Source organism: Apodemus sylvaticus, chromosome 19, assembly GCF_947179515.1.
Source record: "Apodemus sylvaticus chromosome 19, mApoSyl1.1, whole genome shotgun sequence".
NCBI classification, from domain to species: Eukaryota; Metazoa; Chordata; class Mammalia; order Rodentia; family Muridae; genus Apodemus; species Apodemus sylvaticus.
The window spans coordinates 42,462,565-42,480,641 of NC_067490.1; positions in this window are offsets into that span (position 1 = coordinate 42,462,565).

Here is an 18,077-nt window from a genome sequence, read left to right on the forward strand (position 1 = left end):
CTCTTGTCCGGCATCTTCCAGCCTCATACTCTGCATTAGTCTCAGCTCTCTGTCCTCTTTCTCCATCTCTCATTCCATCACCCATCTCTTTCCTGGATCACTGCAGAACTGTGGAGCTGCAGCTTCTTTAGCTGGAAAGGTGGAAAAGCTAGCTGTCTGGTTGCTTTCACACAGGGACTGCTCACTGCTCAGCTGCTCCTGACTCTGCCATGACCACCACTCCTTTGCTGTCTCTGTTGAGGCCTACCTCATGTGACCAGCTCAGCGAGCCCATTAACAGACAAGATCACTACAGAAGGAAAAGGCCACTTGAGAAAAGCCTTTTATTGGGCCTGATGTTGCAACGCCCAGAGAGGCTGCTCGGGGTGTCTCTCAGGGCAACTCACTAAGGGAGCCTGAGCTGTCTGTTTAGACAGACCCAGAAAGGGATGCCTGGACCACTTTGTTTTGCCTCTTAGTGTCAATCATGGTCATTGAGGCATACAATTTGGACTAATCACACAGCCTTTCCTCTTAGCGCCAGTTACAACAATCCTTAGATTAAAGGAAACAGTTGCAGGGTAACCTAGAGTTTTTTAAGACTTGTGGTGGCAAAAAGCTCGGTACAATCTATTTTAAACGCTCTGGCTGAGGCTATACCATCAGGAGCCAGAGACAATCCACTGCCAGGCAATCGTCCTGTAGTTTCCAGAGGTGTCTACGGAGTGTTCCAGAAGCTGCTGCTGGTTCACTGCAGTCCTTTTGCTCAAGGCAGTGGGACTAGAAAGGGAGAGTCCAACAGCTGCAGTAGGGAGCCCCACTGCCCCTCCCCCTCCATCACTGCACGTCCACGGGGAAACCAGCATCACAAGGAGTGCTTAAAATACAAACCTAAGCGATTTACCAACACTAACAGTGATCTCAATCGATTTAAACGATGCTTTTTACAGTTTAGGGAAAGGTGTCCTTGTATTTGTCCCAACACCACTGTTAAAAAATGTCCTTTCTTTTTGAGCAGACTTCTCATGAGCGCATTCTCATTCGCTCTCATCCTCCCTCCCAATGCCCCCTGCCCGCTCCCTGTTAAAGACAAGGTTTCTCTGTGCAGCCCTGGCTGTCCTGGAACTCACTACGCCTGCCTCTGCCTCCCAAGTGCTGGGACTACAGGTGTGCAGCCCAGCTCCAGGCTCTGTGTCACTGGCTACCTCACTGCTTGCTTGCTTGCTTGCTGCCTTAGCTGCAGATTCCTTCTCATTCTTCCAGAGATTGAGCTGCTCTCCCAAGAGTGAGTATCACATATCTGATTATACAATTTTATCATGACCTTAATCTTCACCTTAAGCTCTAGTTTGGTTTCTCTATAAGAGAGCTTGTTAATATTCAAAATGCTGGAGATCCATACTCAGAAAGTCCAAATTAATAAGCTTAGGGTGGGCCATGAGACTGACTTTCCAACAGAGTTTGAGGTGATGCTGCTGACGCATCAGCGACCGCACGCTGAGGACAATACTCATGTCCCATGTCCCAGCTGTCTGACAATCTCCGCCTGGTTACTGACAGGGCTTTCTGTTGTGATTTGTTTAGAAACAGAATCTCACCGTGTAGCCCTGGCTGAGTTGGAACTAGCTATGCAGACTGTCTCAAACTCAGAGAGATCCAGATGTCTGCCTCCTGAGTGCTGGTAATAAAGATCACCACACTCAATCTTCATTTAGGGACTTTTTTTAAATAAAGCTTGGGAACAATTTGGAAACCTGTACTAAACTGTAGGGGGAAATGAGCGGGGTCACGCACACTTTGCTCTGTGGAGGGAAGGCTGCCCTGCTCGCGGGGAGGGGGTCCTTGCTCAGAAGGCAGTGGGCCTCCCGGGTACCTGTTGAGGAAGCCTGGCTGGAAAGAGGCTTGGTCCTTTCTGGAGGCTGGAGACGCTGAGGCCTGCTCCATGCTCCTGAAGAGACAGTCCATAGTTTCAAAGCTTTATTATAGAAAAGAAGAAAGAGAAAAGCAGATAGAGAAATAAAGAGAGAGAGAAGAGATAAGAGGGTGAAAGCCGGCCATGCCCACGTGGAAAGAGGGGGAAAAGAATGGGGAGAGAGGGGGAATGAGGGGGAGGGGCGGGGGGGGGGACACAGAAAGAAAAGCAAGAGAGCAGGGAGGAGGAGTGGGCTGGGTCACCTGGCTGTAACCAGGTGACTATAGGGGTGGGGTCCAACTAGAACAATGGCCACAGGGTTATGTCCAACACTAAACAATACAAAGCAGAATTGATTAAGGAGCTTACTGAATCAAGATAAAGGCTGAAGACCCATATTCCAAGTAAAAAAGGAACTGGTTGCCAGTAAGGCCTATGTCTAAGGTCTTATTGTGTCTGTGTGAGGATTTGAACCAATTCCAGATCTGAGTCAGCTAACCACCCCTTAGTTATAAAGCTGAGTGTTTGGAGTATAGTGGGAGGAGTCATAGATGGTTCCTTTTCATTTTGTACAGGCCCTCATAATCAATTAGGCAGACTAGTACCCTGCCTGTAGACCAGCCGCCGATCACGCACCCGTTATAACCCACCTCCCCCCATCATCTTCAGTGATCTCTAAGGTCATTATTTTTCTAATGGAAGAGTAGTTTGATTATAGAGAATATGTGAAATAAGGATCTTATTCCCTAGTAACCAGGCAAAGGTCAAAGGTAGAGCACCAAGACTTTGTGTAGAGACTCATCTAGGAGCCTTGCGGACACTGCCATCTGTCACTAGGCAGAAAACTCCTTCAGGACATGTGCAGAGTCGTCAGTGCAGTGCAGCATGTGCAGTGTCCTGTACATATCAGACACTTGATGAAATAGAGTTTTTATCTTAAGGTCCTCCTGGTTTTTCATTACTAGCCTATTGTAGCTGCCTCTTTCCTCACCATTAAATCCTTCCTGTATATAATGGTTAAAACAAGTCAACTATAATCTTTTTTTTATCAAACTCATCAGATTCTCCTATACAAGCTATCAACTCCAAACTTGACCCACTGTTCAAAATCTTCCATAATCTGGTTTTAACATAAAAACTCTAGGTTTTTTTTTTTTGTCAATAATTTGAATCACTAACTTACCTTTTCACTCTTTTTGAAAAATTCTACTTCTACAATACTTCCTTTTCTTTTTCTTTCTTAACAGAGTCTCATGGGAGACCTAACAAGCCTCAGAATTGCTATGTAGTCAAAGATGACCTTGAACTCTGGCTTCCTGCTAGCATCTCCCAAGTGCTAGGGTACAGGGGAGCAACACGACACCCAGTCTGTACAGCGTTGGGGAACCAAAGCCAGGGTCTCCTGTATATTAGCAATCAGTCTACCAATCTAGCCCCACTTTACAATGATACATCCACCCTACAATAAACTACATTTTCTTTTTTGAAAATTTATTTATTTTTATTTTATATGCATTAGTGTTTTGCCTACATGTATGTCTATGTGAGGATATCAAATCTTGGAGTAAGAGACAGTTGTGAGCTGCCATGTGGGTGCTGGAAATTGAACCTGGGTCCTCTGGAAGAGGAGTTAGTGCTCTTAACCTCTGAGCCACCTTTCCAGACCCTACTTTTTCATTTTTCAATCAGTGAAGTCAAAAGCATTCCAAAAAGTTATATCTCAAGAAAGACAATTTATTACTCAAAAAAGATGAAAGAGTAATACTAAACTAAACAAGTCAAGGAAGAAATGACATGTATTGTAGAGATGACTGAAGACGATATGGTGAGTGAGTTGGAGGTTTTATCAGGAGCATAATGAGTAGCCCATGGCCAGTGGTGGTTATGTCTCTTCTATCTTACTTCCAGTGTCTAGTTAAGATGCCATCCAGCAGTGTTCTCCATCTTCTTATAGGTATCACTTGCCACTAATTCCTTGGTTGGTTGGTTGGTTGGTTGGTTGGTTGGTTGGTTGGTTTTCAAGACAAGGTTCCCTTGGGTAGCCCTAGTTGTCCTGAAACTTGTTCTGTAGACCAGGCTGACTCTGAACTCACAGAGACTCCACGTGTTGGGAGTATAGGCATGGGACACCATGCCTGGCCTTTTTAAGCATTTATTAATAGTACCCAATGGGTTTTCATTATGACCTTTCAATAATGCATATACTGTGCTCTGATCATGAGCACCCTAGCCTGTTACCCTTTCACTTGTATTGGTCCTATTGCATCTGAAGGGTTCTTCTTCCCAACCAGTTCCAGTTATACTTCCATGTCTTTCGTTTATATGGAGTATCTTAGTTTCTTTTCTACAATTGTGCCAAAACACTACGACTAAGGCAACTTATAAAAGAAAACATTTAATTGGGCTTATAGTTTCAGGGACTTAGCATCCTAATGGCAGAGCAAAGCCATGGTGGCAGGAAGAAAAGAGCTTGACCACAAATAGAAGGTAGAGAGAGAACACTGGGAAGGGCACAGTCTTAAACTATAAGCCAAACACCTCCCCCTGACCCCAGTTTCTTTCAATCATAATCTTTTATTACAGCAACAAAAAGGTAACTAATACTAAAGATTAAGAAGAGAATTTTTAAAAGATACTATTACTTTTTTCTTTTTGTTTTGTTTTGTTTTTTCAGACAGGGTTTCTCTGTGTAGCTCTGTGTAGGGTTTCTCTGGCTATCCTGGAACTCACTCTGTAGACCAGGCCAGCCTCGAACTCAGAAATCTGCCTGCCTCTGCCTCTCAAGTGCTGGGATTACAGGCATGAGCCACTACTGCCTGGCATAATATTACTATTCTATAAAATAAAAACCCAAATTTTCATCTGTGGGAAGCCATCCTGAGCTATTCGGACTATTGCTTACTCATGGCCCTAAGGTGGTGGCTGCTAAAATATAAGAACAATTAACTAGAGCCTCTCCCGCGGGCATTGGTTTAGCCATTGTCTCGAAGATAGCTGCAGAATGGTCCTGCCTGCATCGTCACCCGCCGACTCTGGTAATTGTGGTGGAAGGAAGTCCTGAGATAACTGCCGCAGGCTCCAGCCTGTGCAAACACCTGTTGTCTCCACCGGAGGACCCTTATCTCTTCCTGCTGAAACTGCTAGGATTGCCCTTCCTTCCTGTGTCCTTGCCTTGGGGTACGCCCCTCCTGAAAGCCTTAAAACCTGTGTACCCCAGAACATTAAACGAGGCTTTGACACAACCCAGATTGATTTGCCGTTCTTGGTGCTTGGCCTCCTTCCTTCTCTCCCCCCCTTTTGACCCTCAGGTAGCACCCCTTCGGAACCCTGGAATAACGGACCCGTGGGACGGGTTACATTCATCCTCTTCTTTACCATAGTTTTTAGTTTTCCTCTTCAACATAGTTTTTAGTCTTTTAACCTACCAATCATTAAAGTTGCACAAGAACCTAGGAGCTATTAATTTTTTTCCATCAACAATTTTGGAAAATTCTAAAGTAGTTTACAAAGGTTATACAACCCCTTAAAGTTGTAAATAAAAACATCCACTTAATTATAAGCACTATATATTTGTTTTGGAACGCTCTAACCCTCAGCACAATTACCGTAAGCTGTGGAGCAGTTGTTGGCCTCTAGATCTAAGGATGAACTGAGCAGCCCTCTGCCCCACAGTGCTTCTTGCACTAACTGGCTGGAAGTACTAAGGTAGAGGCCGATGCCCACATGAAAATGTACAATAGTTCCCAGCATGAATTACCTAGAAAATATTATTTTTTAAAGCCTAATAAAGTGACCATTAAAAGTTCTGTCTTAGTTAGGGTTTTACTGCTGTGAACAGACACCATGACCAAGACAACTCTTATAAGGACAACATTTAATTGGGGCTGGCTTACAGGTTCAGAGGTTCAGCCCATTATCATCAAGGCAGGAGCATGGTAACATCCAGGCAGGCATGGTGCAGGAGGAACTGAGAGTTCTACATCTTCATCTGAAGGCTTCTAGCAGACTACTGGCTTCCAGGCAGCTAGGATGAGGGTCTTATAGCCCACACCCACGGGGTCACACCTACTCCAATAGGGCCACACTTTCTATTAGTGCCACTCCCTGGGTGGAGCGTATACAAACCACAAGTACTTACTGGGCCTGTAAAGATGGCTCAGTGGAAGTGACTGACGCACAAGCCTACAGACCCGAGTTTTTATCCCTAGTACCCACAAAAGACAAAAGGCCGAGTATGGCTGATAACGTGTAACCCCAGCACTGGAGTTAGGTGAACTCTGACTGGTGCATCCTAGGGGCTTGCTGACCAGTCAGGTTAGCCAAACCAGCAAGTTCTAGGCTCACTGATAGACCCTGTCTGAAAAAACATAAGGTGGAGAGTGAGAAATACATCCTGACATCAACTCACAGACACAGACACACACCTCGCTACACAGGCACTCACACACACACTTTACTACACAATCACATACACATATACATAAATATAAATAAATAAAAGTGCTCTTGCTCTTGCCTTCCTGCCCCTGCCCTGTTCTCTCACCCTTGCCCACCTCTCTCCGTGTGCTTATGGCTGCAGTCTGCTCCTCTACTCCCTCCCCCTCCCCCTCCTCCCTCTCCTCTTGCCCCTCTTCCTCCTCCCCCTCCTCCCCTTCCTCCTCTACTCCCCCTCCTCCTCTGCCCCTCTTCCTCCCCCCTCCTCCTCTGCCCGTCTTCCTCCTCCCCCTCCTCTTCTGCCCCTCTTCCTCCCCCCTCCTCCTCTGCCCCTCTTCCTCCTCCCCCTCCTCCCCTTCCTCTTTCCCCTCCTCCTCCTCCTCCCCCTCCTCCTCCTACCCCTCCTCCCCCCTCCTCCCCCTCCTGTCTCTCTCTCCCTCTCTCTCCTGCCTTTCTCTGCCTCTTAACTACCTTGCCTACTTACAGAATACTCTACTTATTCTATAGAGTTCTATAGTTTCTATTCTATAGTTTCTCTTTTCTCTATAAAGAGAAAGAAAGAAAAGGAAAGTATTTCTTATTCTTTTTGGTTTTGTTGAAAAAGAGATACATCTCTCTATTAGATTCTCTCAGTGTATGAGGCAAGCACATGCAGGAAGATTATGCGGAGAGGAGGTAAGTGATTTGGATGCTTGAATGAATCTTGTCTTATGGAGCGCTCTGTGAACATTTACTCCGAGTCTCAATATGCTCATCTACAATCTAAAATCTTAAAACACTCCATTGGTTCTTGATTGGAAGGCCATGATAGACTTGCCCATGGCCATTCTGACCTAGTAGATGTGAAAAGGGAGAGCTCGGGGAAACTGCATCTTTGTAATACCTTGTAAACAATTCTGATGCATGTTACTGATTAAGAACCAATGATCTAAATAATTTCTTCAATCTCTTACAATTCCAAATGTTACTTTTTGCACATTATCACTGAAATTCTAATGGTTCCTGGCTTTTGAAATTATTCTCATACTATTAGTGAATAAGAAGAGTATTTTTATGAAATACAGATGTGTCTAAATTGAGATTAACAGCTTATACCAGTGAGTGCTTACCAGCCTAAGGTTAAATCGTTTAGTATACATAACTAGCCTGTCACAGCACTATAAGGTAAGTACTGCCATGTTTATATTATACAGATGAGACAAATATAACACAAAGTAACTACCGAAGTTATGGAGCAGGAAAGAGAAACTAGGCTGTAGAGCCTCCCTTCTCAGCTACTGTGCTATTCTATCATGTAATATATCATCTGTGTGCTCACGCCACTAGCACTGTTTCCATGCTATGTTTAGGAAAGGCTTTTTGGCAAGGGGAAAGGGAAGAAGGATGAAATGTGTCAAGGGACCTGAGTCTGGAGTACTTGGGTTTAGAAAATCCTCTTTAGCTAGTCACTATCCTTAGGGGTGATTTCTCTTTAGTTATAATTTCATTCCAGAATTTCTAAGATGTATTATTTTTCAATTGATCAAATATTAATGTCCAAAATATTAGAAATGTTATATATATATATTTCCAAAATCACACACACACACACACACACACACACACACACAATATTAGAACTATCAGGTGGACCAGACTTCCCCAGCCATAACGTAGAAGAGGAAAGTAAGCCCAGAAGCTGCACCAGAGTCAGAGGGTCGGGAACACCCGAAATGTGCTCTTAACTACTTTACATATACAAAGGACAATCTGCTGGCATTTAAAATATGAGCCTAATATGCTATAAAGTACAGAGCTCCCTTCTCATCAGCACGGATAAAGAGGAATTTAACTGAAGTCTGTGATCTTAAATGTACCGTGCTAAAATGCCAAGCTACACTGCAGTCTGTTTTACATCTAGGTGCACCGAACCATCTGAGTACAGGAGCAGGTTAAATTTGGTAGTTACTTACACAAGCTGCAGAACAGGGAAAGAGAGTCTAGCTCTGGCAAGAGCAGTGACATAATTTAAGGTAGCTAGAGAAGAAAAGGAAGTGAAGACTGGAGAGAACTGTGAGGGAGATCAAAGTCCACAGACTGCAGGTCCCAAGGCAGAAGGGTCAGAAAAGGACAGCAAACAGACTCGGAGAAGCACTGGAGATGAAGTGTCAGGGAAGCAAACTGATTGAGAAAGGTAAAATCTAGACTGGCTTCAGAATGTAAGGCCTGGATTCCCCCCATCACACCCCCACACAGGGTTTCTCTGTGTAGCCCTGACTGTCCTAGAACTCACTCTATAGACCAGGCTGGCCTCCAACTCAGAAATCTGCCTGCCTCTGCCGCCTGCCTCTGCCTCCTCCCAAGTGCTGGGATTAAAGGCATGCGCCACCACCGCCCTGCCCATAAGGCCTGCATTTATGGGCTGTGGATGCGTGGCATGAGCAAAGGTATGGGAAAGCAGTGAGTGGCTGAAAGAAAATAATCAATGGAGACAAGCAGGTTAAGGAACTGCTAATCTGGGGTATATAAGGAAGAATTTATAACACTATATTTTGGAATATTAGGTCTGAGGACAGGACATAACCTTTCCTGCTAGTACATAGGCTAACTACATAGATACTAAGTTCATTCAGGATAAGTGAAGAAAGTACAGGTGAAGAAAATTTGTAGGTTAAATTTTAAAACCTTCAATAAATTAAGTCTTGAAAGACTTACTCTGTAGACCTGGGCAGTGGTGGTGCACGCCTTTAATCCCAGCACTTGGGAGGTAGAGGCAGGTGGATTTCTGAGTTGGAGGCCAGCCTGGTCTACAGAGTGAGTTCCAGGACAGCCAGGGCTATACAGAGAAATCCTGTCTCGAAAAAAACCAAATCCAAAAAAGAAAGAAAGAAAGAAAGAAAGAAAGAAAGAAAGAAAGAAAGAAAGAAAGAAAGAAAGAAAGAAAGAAAGAAAGAGAGATTTAGGTGAACGGATACTCTAAAAGAGGGGGGTCCTTCTTGTGCTATAAACTGTTAGCGTAAACCACACAGAGAAATGCAGACCCAAGCAGCAGCTTAGCAAGAATAAATAATGTTCATCTTCATTCATAAGCTAATTTTTCAGACTCATGAAGAATCATGTTTTTATCCTGAGGCTAGGTTTTCTGGCTAATTTAAATGAAGAATGAAGTCTCTTGCTAATTCTGGTAACAAGCAAAATACGAGCTCCTGCTCTCCTAAGTTTAGGAAAGTAAATTATAACTCAATTGTTATAATTCTGACTTGAAAGTATCTGGTGAGAAAACAGGGTAGCTATCAACTACTTTTTTTTCTTTTCTTTCTCTTTTTCTCTCTTTTTTGTAAGTGTGAAAATAAAGATATACAACAGTTCTTTATAAACTTCAAAGAACAAGGTAGCACACTACTTCCTGGTAAGCTGGTCTTTACACGGAAGATTTCTACCTTCCACAAGCTGGACACTGCCGTTCCTCATGGCTTTAGAGACTATTGACTGGTTCAGACAGCTGCATGTTTTGTCCAAGTCATACAGAAGTGTCCAGACTGTGCACTGCGTACTCAACAAATGGTGGAATGTAGAGGCTCGTGAGAAAAAAAGGAATTCTGCATCAACAACCAAATGTTTATTACTGTGCAAAGTAAAAAGGGAACATCAAGTATGGCTCTCAATGTCAAGAAACTTTCAACACATGTGTCAACAATGCAATGCTTGATCCCTGGGCTGTGTCTCACTTTTCTTTTTAGAATCACCCAGAGCATCTAACAAAGGACATTAGGAATACCAGGGCATGAATAAAAAGGTAAAGTAATAATTCAAAAAGATTAGAACTAAGTAATAGAATGCATGTTTAATATAAGTGAAAATGGTTGAGCTGGTGTTTCTGAACACAAAGTACTCTTGTTCTTGTGCCAACGTTGTAACATTTTTGTGGATATCAGAGTAAGTCTATTCCTGTGCTTTAACATTTTTTAGGGGGGGGGGAATGTCGTCAACCAGGTCAGGTTTTCCTGGAGGAAGGGAGTGGAGGTCACGTCTACTTGTGCTAGGGACTGAGGCTCACTCAGCTTCTTCACTTGCACCCCTTTCCAGACTACTGAGGAAACCAGGCTGTGAAACAGATCTTTCAGACATATGTTATTAAAATTCCAGTGGCTATAGTGGCACATGCCTTTAATCCCAGCACTTGGGTGGCTGAGGCGGGCAGATGTCTAGGAGTTGATGGCTAGTCTGGCCTACACAACAAGCTCTAGGCTGGCCAGGACTACAGAGAGAGACCCTACCTCAACCCTCCCATACCAGCCCTCCCTAAAACAACACAAACAACTCAAAACACCTCCTGTGGTGGCTTGAATAAGAATGGCCTACGGAGGCTCATACAGTGAACACCTGGACCCTGTTGGTATATGTTTGGGAAGGATTAGATGTGGCTTTGTTGGAGGAGGTGTGTCACTTGCGGTTCAAAGCCATTTCCTGTTAGCTCTTGTTCAGGTCCCCCACCCCTCACCCCTTTTCTCTCTTTCTTGTGGATTAGATGTAAATTTTTAGCCTTGGCTCCAGCACCATGCCTGCCAGCTGCTATGCTCAGAATGCAAGCCCCCATTAAATGCTTTCTTTTATAAGTTGTCTTGGTCATAGTGTCTCCTCTTAGCAATAGAAAAGTAAATAAGATTGAAATTGGTACTAGGAATTTTTTTTGAGGAATGTGAAAGATTTGGCACTTTGGACTAGGAAAGCAGTTGAATGCTTTAAGTGGGACTTAATGGGCCATGCCAGTAGAAAATTGGAAGGCAGTGCTGACAGCAATGTAAACTATGGATGCCCAGCTCAAGAGGTTTCAGAGGAGAATGTTGGCCAATGGAGTGGGGGACCATTCTTTTACTTTGGTTAAAAATATGTCTCCTTTTTGCATTTATCCTAAGAATCTGCCTGAGGCTAAAATGAATAATTGAATAATTTCACTGGCAGAGGATATTTCAAGACAACCTAATACTGACTATGTCATATAGCTATTAGAGATCACTCTCTTTCAGGTCTACAAAGAAAAACAGCGAACCAGGAAAACCTAAATACAAAATGTACAACTTGTGGAGATATAGAACAGCAGTTAGTTTAATATTGGAGCAAATCTTGTGCTCAAAAAGATGAAAAAATTGAAAGATAGACTGAAGTAAAAATGGAATAAGGGCAATGGAGTCTTCAAGGCAAGATCCCAACCAACTAATCTGGCAACTTGCAAAAAGGAAAGTTTATGTAACAAAGAAAAGCATCAACAAATCAAAGTTCATGCATATGAAATTTAAGGAGGTAGCCAGGTTCCATCTAAAGCAGAACTTGGTAGCATTATTCAGATGGCTCTGGCTTTATAGCCATGAAGATTACAAGAATTCTAGAATTTTCTCTGAAGTTATGGAGAGTCACTGAGACCACATGTGGGGCAGGGGTGTCCCTGTTTACAGGCCCAAAGAGGCCACTGTGTAAAGCTTAAGCCTGGATTTTGTTGGGTATGGAGCTATATTTGCCAAAGAAGGCTCCAGACAAGGACTGGGATCAGCTGAAGAGATGTGTGCTGCAGTTAGCAGATCTGGAAGGTTGGGACAATCTAAGCCCTTAGACATCCAACAGAGAACTTCAGGATTTGAAATCAGCCCTGCTGAGTTTTGCCTTGTTTTGAACCATTATTTCATTATGCTCTTTTGGAATGGTAATGTATATGATGTATCATTTTATGTTGGAAGTATGTAATGTGCTTTTATAGGAAGTTAAAAGATTACCTTGAATCTTAGAAAAAACTTTGGACTTTGTAAGTTTTGGGACTGAAAGGCTATGGGGACTTCTTGTATTATGGTATGACTATAAGTCCATGCGGCCCAGGGAATGGAATGTGGTAGTTTAAATGAGAATACCTCCTCCCCCACTGGCTCATACATTTGAATATTTGGTCCTCAGTTGGTGGAACTGTTTGGGAAGGATCAGGAAGTGTGGCTTTATGAAGATGGTGTCTTACAGGGGGTGGGCATTTGAGGTTTTAAAAGCTAAGACCCAGTTAGTGTGCTTCCTCCTGTCCCCTATGCACTTAGGGTTCAGATTAAGCTCTTAGGTGCTGTTCCAATGCCATGTCTGACAAAATGTGGGCATGCTCCCTGCCGTGATGGCCATGAACTTACTCCGAAACTGTAAACCTCTATTAAATACTCTTTAAAAGTTTCGTTGGTCGTGTTATCTTTGTAGTGATAGGAAAGTAACCAACACACTTCCCCTTTGCCTTATCTTACACTGTTATCCTTTCATCATTTGACAAAGCATCGAGCATCTCTCAAGCCTACAATGTATTCCTATTTCTTTTACACATCTCATTCCTTTACTACCACTTCTTTCTCTATATTATAGCCCTCCCCACTCCTCAGGTCTCTTCTACTATTTATCCTTTAAGACTGGCATCCTTCAGAAACAGAGGATCTCAAGATTCTTAGGTTTATATTTTCCAACCTGAATATTTCATGTCTCAATGAATGTCCAAATCAAATAGTAGATTAGAGTCTGTAGGTTTTTAATTTCTTGCTACTGCTGAATCTCACTCCTTAGCTGTTCTTATTAGCAACTATTTTCATGCTCTCAATCTTTCCTTTTACTTTATGTAATGCTCACACAAATTTATCTTCTATTAATTTCGAAGCTCAATAATCAATTTTTTTTACTCTATTATCATTTAGGTTTTCTCTGAGTTCCCTACTGTTGAAATAGATACTCTTCTTCAAATCTTAAAGTCACTGAGGTGGTTTGAGTAAGAATGGCTCTCAAGGGCTCACATATTTAAATGCTTAGTTACCAGCCCTATTTAAAAAAATTAAAAGGATTATGCAGTTTGGCCTTGTTGGAGGAAGTGTGTCACTGGATGGGCTTTGGAGGTTCAGAAGCCCATGTTGACCTCTCTACCTGCAGATCAGGATGTCTATCTCAGGAGCTTCTCCAGCACCATGTCCACTTGCTTGCTGTCATGCTCCTGGCCCATGATGATAATGGATCTAACCTTTAAAAACTATAAGCAAGCCCCCAATTAAATGCTTTATTTCTTAAGAATTACCTTGGTAATCATCTCTTCATAGTAATAAAACAGTGACCAAGACAATCATTTTTCCCAAGGCAGTCTTTATTCTTCGATTCTGTCCTTTTACTTTTAAGTAATCACTTCAAATCATCTGTTTAGTAGCTCTTCTTGTCTGTTAGAAAAGAGATCAATAAATAACAGGCTCTGGGTCAAATATAGCCCACAACCTTTGTTTAAAAAAAGTCTGACTAGAGTTCAACCACACTTTATGTTTTATCTAATAATGATTGGAGCAGAGATCATAAGGCCTGAGAAAACTAAAATGATAACTATCTGTCCCTTAATGGGAAGTTTGTTGACCTCTTCAGTAGATTTTAAACTCTATAAAACTGAAATCATGTTTATAATTTTCTTTTTGGTCTTTCCAGCCCACAGAATAATACTTGGCACAAAAATACCTTTTGACTGCTTGTTTTTAAATCTCTGGTGGTTGTTTGTTTTTAGATCTATGTTTATGTTCTTCCTGCATGCATGTACGTGCATCATGAGTATGCCTGATATCCAGATGGGCCAAAAGAAGGCATCAGATATCCTGGAACTAGTTACTGATGGATGTGAGCCACCATGTGGGTACTGGGAACTGAACTCTGGTCCTCTGTAAGAACAAGTGCTTTTAACTAGAGATAACAACTCAGCCTTTTAAGTCTCAGACTTCAACATATCGTTGTGATGCTTACGGGATCAAATAGATTATCTGACATTTATCACATACTCTATAATCCCTTCTAATCCAGATGACTGCAGCATTCTAGTCCAAGGAAAGAAGTAATAATTACTCAAGTAATATACAAATCAGAGATATATGCCATAAGAAAAAAATATATAGCATAACAAAAGATCTAACAATGAATCGTAATTAAAGTTTAGAAAGGCTTCCCTAAGAAAACGATCTTTCAGATGAAATTTTAAGAGTTAATAGGTCAGAAAAACATGAGACAGAAAAAACAAACTGAGCAACAAGAACAAGGCATTTACTTTTTGAGAAACATGGCAAGTGCCAGTCATTGGCATTCTTGTAAAATAATAAACTAAAATGTGAATATTAAAAGTCATTAAGGATATCATTCTAAATAGACAAAGGGTTTCAATCAAAAAAGTGCTCAATGTACTATTTATAGCCCTATAAGGTTTGAAGCAGTCTGTTGTCCAACAACAGAAAATAGGCAGGCTACCCTAGATCCATATCACTGTGTATCGTGTATCCTAGCCATTAAAGTAACTGAGGCGGCTTGAATAAAAATGGCCCCCACAGGTTCATATATTTGAATAAAAGTCACCAGGGAGTAGAACTGTTTGAGGATTAGAAGAATTAGCAGGAAGTATGTCACTGGGGTAGGAAGGCCCAGTGTCTCTCTGCCTGCTGCCTGTGGACCAGGACATAGTTCTCAGCTACCTCTCCAGTGCCATATCCGACTGCCTGTCACCTTGCTCCCTAACATAATGATCATGGACTAACCCTTTAACATTGTAAGCAGGCCTATGGGTTTCAATGCTTTCTTTTATAAGAGTTGCCTTGGTCACGGTGTCTCTTCACAGCAATAGAACAGTGACTAAGACAATAATGTATATGAAAAGTTTTAATTGGCATGGGGAGCTTTTGATACACTGCAGAATAAACTGTCCACACAAAACTAGGACACTATTTCCACCTTGTAGTATATGCATAGAAAATAATTCTAGAAATAACTGAATTAAAATGTTAATAAGACCATTTCTACACAACCACACTTTGTTTTCCTTAACATCTGTGCTATACATTTAAAATGTCAAATTGAAAAAAAAAACATTTGATTGAAAAACTAAAGAAATACAAGGGCCAATCCATATTTAGACATCTAAGAATAGTCTTTTCTGATCTCTGAAATAAAGATATAGTATGAGGATCAAATCTCAGAAGAATTCAATACCAATAAAAAAGGTTATTAAGAGAAGTTTTCCTAGAATTTGATTCAAACTGTAAAAATAAAGGTGTGGTAAAAACTTCAGCGCCATGAAATCTATCTTGGAATATGTTGTTCCAAATAAGATTCTTTGGTTTGGACTACTGTTGTTTAAATTGGAACCAATCAAGTCTTAACTTTGTGTTTTTTCCAGTCTCTTTCAGATTACTTATACATAATCCATTAGCGATATTTCAGTATCAGTTGGGCATGGTGACTCATGCCTATAATCTCAGTACTTAAGCAGCTGAGGGTAGGACTGCCAAGAGTCCAGAGATAGCCTAGGCTACACAGTGGGTTCTATGTCAATTTGAGCTACAAAATGAGATCTTGTCTCATCCTTCTACCCAAAGTACCATGATCAATTCTGAATATGTAATTTAAATGAGTGTCCTAGAAAGCTCAGACCTCAGTTGTAATATACTTTATTGTGAAAGCTTTTTTAGCTTTGGTTTCTCAAAAATTATCTCTTATAGGATGAGTAGGTTTCTCCTTAAGAAGTTCCTCCTTACTGCTAACTAACAAGTAGGAGAGAGAAAAATTTTGCTTCCCCCCACAATTTAGCACTTCTAGCATACCACTTCCCCCAATAATTAGTTTAAAAGATAACAGGTAAGACCTTTAAAAAATTCATCTATGATTTGGTTTAAAATGAGAGAAATAAAAACCCATTTTGGAACCCAACAAATATTTCATTATTTTTCAAAGACTTTATTTTTAATTATGTGTACATATGTACATGAGTAGACATGCCCATGAGGTCAGAAGAGGGCATCAGGTCTCCTGCAGCTGGATGTTCAGGCGATTATAACAAGAATCTTGAGAAATGAACTCTGAGCAGAACTTCAAGAGCAGTAAATGCTCTTAACCCCTGAGCTATCTTATCTGCTTTAAAAAAATAAAATCTTAGCTGGGCAGTGGTGGCGCACACCTGTAATCCCAGCACTCTGGGAAGCAGAGGCAGGCAGATTTCTGAGTTGGAGGCCAGCCTGGTCTACAGTGTGAGTTCCAGGACAGCCGGGGCTATACAGAAAAATCCTGTCTCAAAACAAAACAAAACAAAACAAACAAACAAACAAAAAAAACCCCAAAAAACAAATCCACTGCCCCCAAAAAATCTTATCAAAAATCACCATCTGAAGTCAACTATAATTTATTGTAGTTTATTTGTATTTGACCCTGAATAGAAAGAACAAACTCAAATTCAGTCTTTTGTATTGTTATAGCACACTTCTGATACCACAAGTGTGAGGATTTTCCCCTACTCACTTAGCAAGCCACTACTATAGTATGAGATGCTAGCTGGATGCCTCTAGTTCAGTTCAGTTCTCATACTAATTTACCGCATAACATCATATCTGAGAGGTGAAGACTCAATCATCAGTGGTCTTCAGTTGCTTACAGCAGATTCCAGATTGTTTAATCTGTGCTTATGAGTGACAATACTTCCAGGTTTCCATAACTCCCACTGAAGTTCAATTATTTTCAGGGATGGTTTAAAGAACCGAGACACTTGACTTGCTTCAGTTTATTATAAAGGATATTAAAAGAAAATTGATGAGAAGATTGATAAAAGGGTACAGAGCTTCCATGCACTTCCAGCGAACTACTCCCCAGTAACGTCCATGTGTTCAGCCCTGGGGTTCTCTGAGTCCTATCCTTCGGGTTTTTATGGAGGTTTTGTTATACAGCATACTTGATAAAATTGGTGCTAATTCACCAATCTTCAGCTCTTCACAAGGCCCCAGAGGTTGGAGGATGGGCCTGAAAGTCTCAATCTCTAATCTTGCTTTGATCTTTCTGACGATGAGCCCACCCAGAAGGTACCTAGGGGCAGCCAGACATCAAGCCAATTGTTAGCATACAAAAAGACACATTACTTTGAAGATCTCAAGGATAATATAGTCATATACCAAGAAACTGGGCTGAACATATTTCACAGCATCACATACACAAAAGCTCAAGTAATTACCTTAGCAATTTTATCTCTCAAATTTGTTTTGTTTTTTTATTTTGTTTTGTTTTTCAAGACAGGGTTTCTTTGTGAAGCTCTGGCTGTCCTGCAACTCAAGGAATCCACTTGCCTCTGCCTCCTCAAATTTGTTTTATAATCAATGTAAATGATATATGTTTTTTTGACAATTAGGAGAAAAAACTTTGATTCTGCTCTCCTGGGTAAGAAATTTGAAAGCTTTTAAACTCAACTCTGTTGGTTTCTCTGACCTTTTCCCCTACTTGATAATTATATATGTATACACACACACACACACACACACACACACACACACACACACACACACGGATGTCATGGATCACAGCTATAGACAGTGAAGAGCACTTTAGAAATTGGTCGAGAATAGCAAGTTTTTGCGGGCTTTAGAAATATATGGGGCATCTCTAATTGTCACAACAGCATGTAATACCCAGGGGATGAGTATGGGACATGTCCTGTACAATGATTGTTTCACAGGAAATGCAGAAATCCCTTTGCTTGGTTTAATGATCTTCTGTCAGAAAAATCTAGACATTTCTAATAGTTTTTTTTGCCTGAATATTTGATTTACTGTGATGGTTTGTGTATGCTCAGCCTAGGGAGTATCACTATTGGAGTAGGTGTGTCCTTGTTGGAGTAGGTGTGTCACTGTGGGTGTGGGCCTTAAGACCTTCATCCTAGCTGCCTGGAAGCCAATATTCTGCTAGCAGCCTTCAAATGAAAATGTAGAACTCTCAG